Source organism: Suncus etruscus, chromosome 18, assembly GCF_024139225.1.
Source record: "Suncus etruscus isolate mSunEtr1 chromosome 18, mSunEtr1.pri.cur, whole genome shotgun sequence".
In the NCBI taxonomy this organism is placed as follows: Eukaryota; Metazoa; Chordata; class Mammalia; order Eulipotyphla; family Soricidae; genus Suncus; species Suncus etruscus.
In genome coordinates, this window is record NC_064865.1 from 40,428,036 (window position 1) to 40,436,317 (window position 8,282).

The following is an 8,282-nucleotide window of genomic DNA, read 5'->3' on the forward strand; positions in this document are numbered from 1 at the left end:
GTGGGTGGCTTTTGTATCCTAGGCACTATTTTCAGGAGCGATTTCTGAGCTCAGAGCCAGGAGTAACTGCTGAGCACCACCAGTTGTGGCCCAAACCCAAAAACAAAACAAAACAAAACAAAACCAAAACCAAACAAACAAATGATCCTTACAACCACTAATAAAAATGTATGTCTCAGGGATGTTCTTTCATAATAATTTAAGCTAAACTAAATGGAGGAAGTGGAAGATGCCATGGGTTTAATTGTTTCATAGGTCATTGCTACAGTAATTCTGGGACTCACTGTCCTATAATACCATTGTGTTCTGGGGTGGGGGAGAGAGAACTTTATTTCTCATGATGTAATATTTTATGTCAATTTTTCATAATTCTTAGTGTGTGTGTGTGTGTGTGTGTGTGTGTGTGTGTGTGTGTGTGTGTGAGACACCCTGTGGTTCTCATGGCTCTGTGACCAGGAATGAGTCCTGGCAGTGTTGGGAGACCAAGTGAGGTGACAGGAATCAAACCAGAGACAATTTCATGCAAGGCAAACAGCTTGTTCCATGATATCTCTTCAATTATTTTTTAAAAATCACACTTTTTTGGGGCCGGTGAGGTGGCGCTAGAGGTAAGGTGTCTGTCTTGCAAGCGCTAGCCAAGGAATGGACTGTGGTTCGGTCCCCCGGCATCCCATATGGTCCCCCTAAGCCAGGGGCAATTTCTGAGCACTTAGCCAGGAGTAACCCCTGAGCATCAAAAGGGTGTGGCCTCAAAAAAAAAACAATCACACTTTTTTTATTACTTTATTGAGACACCATGGTTTACAAAGTTGCTCATAATAGAGTTATTTCTGGAATTCCATGTTCTAACACCAGTCCCACCACCAGTGTAACATTCCCTCCACTATTTTCCCGAGTTTCACCCCCCAAAATTGCCCCCATAGTAGACACAAAATGATTTACTTTATATTGCCTGTTACAACTAAATGGTAATGGAAATATGGGGGGAAACTTCAATAAAAGAAAATTTGTGAAAATAGTTATATTTCACAATGCAGTAATTGCTTAAAGATGTACTAAATGTTTAAAGGTTTAGTAACCAATGTTACTGGTTTTGTTTGTTGACCTCAGGTAGCTTCTCTGCAACTTTGACATCTAATTTAGTGTGTTTGTACTGGGGGTCTCAGTGTTGAAAAATTGGAGGTACACCTCAGAACCTGTGGATGAGCTGACACATGGCAGCTGTAGGATGTGTCTGTGGCTGGAAGCTTCCAGAAATATGGAGGTGATGGGAGGCTGCCGGCCCTCACTCTGGAGGAGATCCAGAGTTCTCAGCCCACCAAGCCTGGCAGACCTGGAGATTTTGTCGGTTAAGTGTTTGCAGAGGTCAGTGGAAAAGCCAGTGAAGTTGGGTCGTTGAATGGCTAAAAACATATTTTTTAAACTGTTTTCAGGAGCTGATGCTTTGATTTCATTTTCTGATTTTGGTTTTGGGCCAAACCTGGCGATACTCAGGATTTACTTCTGGCTCTGCATTCAGGAATTACTCCTGATGGTGCTTAGGGGAACAAAAGGAATGCCCAGGATTGGATCCAGATCAGCTGTGTGCAAGCCAAACACCCTACCCGTGTACTATTTATCCAGAAATAGTATTTTTCTTAGAGCTGATGCTTTTAGAGGGAGGTGGTCCTTATTACCTATGCACACTATTTCCTGGATTCTAAAGAGCTATTCATTCAAAGACTCAAAATCACCTTAGTGAAAGCATTGTGGTGGTGATGGGAAATGAATTAACAAAACAAAATAATAACAACAGCACCAAAAATTCACCACTAGAAACTTTGGAAGACATCCATTGATTGTGTAATATATCCCAACCTTAGAAATTGGTCTGTGTGGAGAGAAAAAATAATGATTTGCAATGAAAGAGAATAGTAAAAGCTATAACAACAAAAATAACAACAATAATAGGACTATTTACTTTATTATAGGCCAGGATATTTTTTTTATTTACACTCTGAATCAGAAACAAGTTTGTGTTGGCCCACATTGGGAGGTACAGAGTGTCAGTATTGTTACTTTCTGGACCTGTTCCCCCCCCCCCACCAAGTGTTGTCAGCCTTGATCCTTGGATGTGGGGCTCAGAGGCATTTTGTCACTATCCTTGTATGTGTGCTATTTCATTCCCCCCACATAAGTGGTAGTCATGATATCCTACACCCTATTCTGAATCTTTTTCCTTCTTCTTTTTTTTTTTGAGGGGTGGAGTCACATCTGCAGTTCTGCTCAGGAGACACTCCTGGTGATGCCTGGGTTCAAACCAGGGTCGGCAACATGCAAGGCAAGGGCCCTGTCTTATCCTCCAGTTTCCTGAATCTTGCTTTTTTTTTTTTTTTCACAAAGTTCTCTCATGAAGATGGACCCACATTACAACCAGACCATTTAGACTTAGACTTCCCCCATCCTCAAGATGATCAGGTCACAAGCCTTTATCTTTCTACATAATCACTATAATTATCCTATTTCTATGACTGTTCGGTTTTGTTGGATGACTGCACTATAATGTAATAACAGCCCCTTAGTGGTGACTATTGAGGGTGTTTTTGCATTTGCTACTGACCACTGGCTCATGCCACAAATATTTATAGGACAACCATGACTGGAAAAGCTTCTAGAAAACAATGCGTCTCCCCCTAAGGGCCCAATATGCAGGCCCTAGAAGCAGCCTTGGAAGTAAATCCAAGCCCTGGAGTGTTCCTGTTCTCTGAAGGAGCCTCTGAAGATAGTTTGAGCTCCCAGGTGGAGAGAAGAGACATATGGATGGAGACACCAACTGACTTAGGCTGCTGTGTCAGTGACTTGAATAAGGTCACAGTGTCACATTAGGTATGTGAGCCTGTTAATGTTATTGTCCTGAGCTTGGGCTTTATGAATAAATAGTCACAGCTAAGTCTAGGGGCTGTGGTTAAGTCACAGTTAAGACTAGTAAAGTGGTTAAGGTACTGGCCTTACATGCAGCCGACCTGAGTTTGATCCCTAGCATCCCATTAGATCCCCTAAGTACCACCAGAAATGATTCCTGACTGCAGAGCCAGAAGTAACCCCTGAGCACCTCCAATGTGTGACCCAGAACCAAAAAAATCTTGCTGTTATTGGGGTGGAAGCAATAGCACAGCGGTAGTGTGTTTTCCTTGCACATAGCCAACCTGGGTTCGATTCCCAGTATCCCATATTGTCCCCCGAGTCTGCCAGGGGCAATTTCTGAGTGCAGAGTCAGAAGTTACCCCTGAGCACAACGACAAAATCTCATACCGGGACAACCTTACAAGGAGGAGGGGGCATTATTTCTGCATTTATTTTATAGATAAGAAAGCAAAGACATGCATTTGTTAAACACTCGTTTGAGGCAGAATTCATGCAGTTGTGATTTGAACACAGACTGTCAGCACCCCCAAACCTTCCTCACTGTGCTGCCTTGAGAAAATATCCTGGACTTCATTGGGGGGTGTCAGTCATCTCCATGTTGTGTAGACCAACCTGACCTCTTTCCTCCTTCCTAAATCTAAATACGGGTATATGCAAGCTACCTTTAGATCTCCTTTATTGGGGAGCTATGCGGGATATTAAGGATTGCTCAACAGCTTGGAGTACTCCTTGTAAGTATAAGGCTGAGAGTTTGTCCCCCTTCCCCAACCCATGCCTGTGATTCCCAGAGCAAGGAGGTTCACCACACCAGGAATAAATAGTCATTCAGGGGTGTTTGAGTCCCCCAACTAATGGCCTGACCCTAAGTGAGCACCATCACTGAAAGTTGTGTGAGGTGGAAGAGACTGTACAGAGGTTAAGGCTCTTGCCTGGCATAGAGTTGACCTTAGTCCCGCTCCTAATTGCATGGTCCTCAACCCACAGAGCACTGCTGGAAGCTGGCCGGCACAGGGCCTAGCATATCAGCTGTGACCCCAGCACTCCAGCACACCAGGGTGTTCCCTTTTGATGTGTAAACACTGTGGCCTGGAGCCACCTGTTTGTGTGAACATCAGAGGCCACAGGCCAGAGCAACAACCAGACTGTGCTGGAGTCTCATCGCTTCGGGCAGAATGTGTGTGCCAGCATCACAGCTAATTAGTATGACCTCTGGAGAGCATCTGGGCTGGGTGTGCACGGACTACAACCAGATGTGCGATTCCCAAAGAAGTGGACTCTCAGAGAGGACCACCACCAAAATGCACAAGTGCCACAGCTAGGGGTGTGTGTGTGTGTGTGTGTGTGTGTGTGTGTGTGTGTAAGTGAGTGAAAGAGCTAGAGCGCATGAGAGAAAAAGAAATGTGCTGAAAGGGGGGGTAAATTTTGCTAAAAAAATTGCCAACATTTTTTTTTTTGGTTACTTCTGACTCTACTCTCAGAAATCGCTCCTGGCAGGCTTGGGGGACCATATGGGATGCTGGGATTCTAACCACTGTCCTTCTGCATGCAAGGCAAATGCCCTGCCTCTATGCTATCTCTCCGGCCCACATTTTCACTTTTTTTTTGTTGTTGTTGTTGTTAGCATTTTTTTTAGCTTTCATTAGAATCTTTTTGTTTGGGGTCTGAGAGATAGCATGGAGGTAAGGCATTTGCCTTGCATGCAGAAAAATGGTGGTTCAAATCCCGGCATCCCATATGGTCCCCCGAGCCTGCTAGGAGCGATTTCTGAGCATAGAGTCAGGAGTAACCCCTGAGCACTGCCAGGTGTGACCCAAAAACAAAAACAAAAAAAAAAATTTGTGTTTGTTCAATTTTTGATTTTTGGGACATACCCTATGATGCTGAGGGGTTACTCCTGGCTAAGCGCTCAGAAATTGCTCCTGGTTTGGACGACCATATGGGATGCCGGGGATCGAACCAAGGTCCTCTGTCCTGGGTCAGCTGCATGCAAGGCAAATGCCCTACCGCTGCTCTATTGCGCAGGTCCTTTCCATTTGAATCTTTTAGGTCATGTCTCTCCTCTAGCCTTGACAGAATGGGACACCAGAATTTAAGGTGGATTTGTCCTCGGAAACGTAAAGGCACTGTTCTTAGTACTGCAAAGACACCAACAGATACTCCAGGAAGACTCACCCTGGCCTTCCATTTGCTTTACTCTGTTCTGCTCCTGCCCCCATCCAGAGATAACCCCATCTCCCCCTCCCCTTAGCCCCTGCTTCGGTTTGCAGTCAATTCTCCATAGACAGCAGTGAAACAAATCTTGTCAAATCTCCTCTATTGGCCTTATTGTCACAAACACTTCACCTTCTGAGGCTGCTGAAGACAGCAGAAATCCTTTCACTGAGGCCTCCTTCTTCTCCTGCCTGTTTCCTAATAGTCCCATTTATTCTCAGAGATTGAATAACACAAAAGTGTCTTCACCTCAGAATATTTCAAATGCCCACAGCAAAGCAACATGGTGCCAAGGGAATCACACATATCAAGTTTTTGCTGACTGTAATAGAAGTTACAAAGAAGAGCAACGTAAGAGACTAGCAGTGGAAGCCAATGACTCCCTCAAGACTCACTATTGCGTGTCACAGGGATGACTGGTGTGTAGAGCCTGAAGAAATGGGAAGGACCAAGGACTGATGACCTATAGTCTAGACTACTGACTGACAGTCAAATAATGAGTTTACCAAGAGAGCTCTGGCTTATTTATCTTACTGGCCATGACCTATGTGACCAGGCCATGAAGCTAGGTCTACAGAAGTTAATCAAAAGGGTAGAGTTAAGACATGAAGTAAGAGGGGAGTAAATCATGAAGGCATTAGAGAAGCAGTAACAACGACGCAGATGTCTGTCTCAAGGCGGGAAAAGCAGATAGGGATGCCTGCACCAGGAGACAGCCAGATACAGAGTCATCTGTGTGAGGCAGAGTCTGGTAGTTATCTACAGAGGTCAGGTCTACAGTGAGCAGGGCCAGAGTCATCTGAGGAAGTCTGTTTCAAGACCTTTGTCTTAGACCTGAAGCCTTCTGGACAGACAGCTCCTTCCCTAATGCTGGGCCTGATTACTTTGGACACCAATAACGAATGTCTTGCCTGTGTATACTGAGGGACTCACCCCCCCCCTTTTCAACATAAACCATACTTTTCATATCATACTTCTGGTTTGGAACATGAATTTGGTAAATTTGTCCTACTTGCTGAAATACTTTAGAAAACTTTCTATAGGATCACTTTTAAACCTCTTTAGTGTTCTATTTGGCTGCAGAGAATTACTTTATTTGGCTAGTCTATGACTTTTTGTTTTTGTTTTGGGGCCATACCCAGAGGTGCTCAGGGGTTCCTCCTGGCTCTATGTTTGGGGGTCATTTCTGGCTCTGCTCTGGGAATCATATGGGATGCCAAGGGTTGAACTAAGATCGGCTATGTGCAAGGCATATGCCATACCCACTATACTAATGTTCTAGTCCCAGTCCATAATTTATTTAACAAGCTATCATTGGATATTTAGGTTACTTTTAGATGTTTACTGTTACAATTGGTGCTGAGTTAACAACCTTGTTCATATATTTTAGAGGCTCCTGTGAATATTTCTGCAGCATAAAATTTTTATTTTGTTTGCTTTTTAATAGATGGTATCAAATTGCCCACTGAACTACAATTTTTCAATGGAAATTCAATAAATAACTTAAGAGTTGGTTAATGGAGGGTTGTCATTTAAAATAAAAATGTGGGGTCAGGTGGATCGACACTTCAGCCTGGCACTTGCATGGCTATGTCTGGTTCCTCCAGTGTCGACACTATGAAGAAAGTGGTTTAGCAGCTCCGGCTGGAGGCCTGGCTCAACCGCGTGAAGCTTTCCCAGGCTGCTGCAGATTTGAAACAGTACTGTCTGCAGAAGGCTCAAAATGACCCTTTTTTGGTGTCTTCAAGTACTAATCCCTTCAGACCCCAGGAAGTTTGTTCCTTTTTGTAGATAAAATGAATCTTTGTTTTCGTTTTTTGTTTTTTTGGGCCACACCAGTTGACGCTCAGGGGTTATTCCTGGCTATGTGCTCAGAAATTACTCCTGGCTTGGGGGGACCATATGGGACACTGGGGGATCAAACCACAGTCTGTCTTAGGCTAGCGCTTGCAAGGCAGACGCCTTACCCCTAGCGCCACTGCTCCGGCCCCTAAAATGAATCTTTGGAAGGTTTTCTAAACCACTGTTCACGAACCAGTGAATATTCAATGGAATTAAATTTAAACACCAATATGAAAACTTACCTCCTTACCTACTTAATTACCTACTTAATATGTATCAGAGTATTGTCAAGCCATAGCTTAATCTATCTCTATGAATTTTCATTAATTTCTGTTTTGCAAGTGTAATTATTTTATATACAGTAACATACAATAAACTAGTTAGTAAAAAAAAAAGTGGTCAGAGAGATAGTATAGGGATTAAGGCCATTGCTTTGCAGAGTGGGTGAACCTAATTCGATCCCTGGCACCACATATTGTCTCCTACACACTGTCAGCAGCAATTCCTGAGTAAGGAATCAGGACAAAAATTCCGACACCAAAACAAACAAACAAACAAACAAAAAATACAAGAGGTGGCTGGAGCCACAGCACAATAGATAGGGAGTTTGCCTTGCACAGGCTAACCTAGAATGAACCACAGTTTGATTCCCCAGCGATCATATGGTCCCCCAAGCCAGGAGCTATTTCTGAGCGCTTAGCCAGGCAGTAACCCCTGAGCATCCCCGGATGTGCCCCCCCCAAAAAAAAAGTCACAGAAGGGAAGATCCTCATTAATCTGGGATTTCCTCGCATGTGGTGGGGGAGGCTAAGACTCTTACAAGAGTTCAATGGCTGCTTCACCTCCCTTGACGATGTTTTAGTGTTTCAGTTCTTCCAAAACAGTAAATGTTGGACTGACATGTAAGATGTTAAGATTTGTTCCATGTGTGCAGGAGGTATATGGATCTTTGTTCTTCTATTTCCAGTGCTGTTTGGTGGAGCTATTTCCTAATGCGTAAAGGATACCATCTAGGCTACATGAATGATCTCAAGTTCTAGAAGAGGCCAGCATGACAGAATGCCAGCCAGCTGGGTCCTCATCTCCACTGTGTCCAATTTTACTCACTCTCCTCTGTCAAATATTCAGAATGGTTGATATTCTTTCCCTTTACTTCCCTTTGCTCTTTCTATTGCAAAGACCAAGGCTCTCATCCACTTTAGGTGCAGAGCTCACTGGGGAGCACACACTTTAGTTGTAGTGCTGGGAATCACAGTGGCAGTGCCGGGGATCCGGCTCCTGTTAGCAAGACGGACATTCTATCCCTGAACTCCTTAAATCGTCAA

At 43.9% G+C, this 8,282-nt stretch overlaps 1 pseudogene; it reads left to right on the top strand.

Moving 5' to 3' along the window:
• Positions 1–6,705: 6,705 nt before the first annotated feature.
• On the top strand, positions 6,706–6,906 carry LOC125996359 (guanine nucleotide-binding protein G(I)/G(S)/G(O) subunit gamma-5-like; annotated as a pseudogene).
• The last annotated feature ends 1,376 nt before the right edge of the window (positions 6,907–8,282 follow it).